General features: G+C 35.8%; 1 protein-coding gene across 2 annotated transcripts in view; it reads left to right on the top strand.

The window, feature by feature from the left end:
* chd1 (chromodomain helicase DNA binding protein 1) overlaps positions 1-1,230 on the top strand; it is a 25,346-nt gene that overhangs the window by 17,228 nt on the left and 6,888 nt on the right. The gene's annotated exons all lie outside the window — the stretch shown is intronic.

Below are 1,230 nucleotides of genomic sequence, written 5' to 3'. Positions count from 1 at the left end.
CTTTGCATTTTGTTCAAGAAACAGCCGCACATTCATTTATTGATCTGACTTTACCTGTTCACACACATTTATTATCATGTTTCTTACTCACTTGTATTAATCATACTATTATATACTATTATTATACTTAATTCACCTTTTGCTTTATCATATAATTCACAGAGTGTTTGGGAGCAGTGAACTACACAATAAACTAGCAGTTTAACTACATTCATATGTGCGCAGTGATTCAAATAGTCCAGTTACTTTCTTGTCATTTTGTGTTTTTAACAACTGAAACTACAAATGATTTTGGGCCACAAGAGGAAATGTATTTTTACCTTTGCTTCTCTCTCTTTCATCCTGACCATTGTGAAGTCATACCCAGGTAATGCATTCATCCAGCAGACAGCACCACACACCTGACCTTTGTGTAGTTCATGTGCAAAAGCCAAAGGTGGGTGTTTCTCAGTGCTCACACAGCGACATCCTCATGGATAAACCTCCACAATCATGAATCACCACAGCCATAATTAAGCTGTTATTGTTTACAAAACCAAAGTTTATGTTCCAGCTGAATAGTGGGGTATTTTAGTCTTTTACCAAACAGCTGACATGCGACTTTTATATTTTGTTATAATTTCATAAGACATGTAAAGTGTCAATCTGATCATTCTTTTTACAAAGAAGTTTGACTTTGACTTTGAACTTTTTCTAATTAGCTTTAGTGACTAAACTGGATTCCTCCCGCAGGCGTAGCCAGGCCCAGTCCTACACTGCTTCAAATTAAGAGATGTTGATTGGTCACTAACTGCCAGACTTCAAGACTCATCACTGGGGTTCTCTATGAGTGTTCTTTAAGACTGTAAACTATAACATGCACTGTTTAATGTTCTCTAAAACTGAAGCCATAGAATCTAATAATACATAAGCCCATAATGTATTTAATCTTAAACCTCTGCGTCTAGAAGGTGATCACAAATGATTGACAATAAATAATCACAAAAACCACAGTTTGCAAGTAGCCAAATAAATCTGTCAGATCCAGAGATTAAATCTCATGGATTAACTAAAACTAAAACCAGCTGTTGTCACTGAGTGTGAGTGAAGTAGGCTGGTAACCAGAGTGTAAGTAACTGAGTGATGAAGTGAAGTGAAGTGTATCCAGTTTTTATATGACCAGACCAGCCAATCAGATATAAATAAACTATGATTATTTGAATGTGGCATGTTTATGATTGGTCAAATGGA

This window comes from Seriola lalandi, unplaced genomic scaffold (genome assembly GCF_002814215.2).
Source record: "Seriola lalandi dorsalis isolate HSWRI2012SDOR001 ecotype SW California unplaced genomic scaffold, Sedor1 jcf7180002054939, whole genome shotgun sequence".
Classification (NCBI taxonomy): Eukaryota; Metazoa; Chordata; class Actinopteri; order Carangiformes; family Carangidae; genus Seriola; species Seriola lalandi.
The sequence above is the reverse complement of the archived record's forward strand: the minus strand, read 5'-3'. Positions and strand labels throughout refer to the sequence as shown.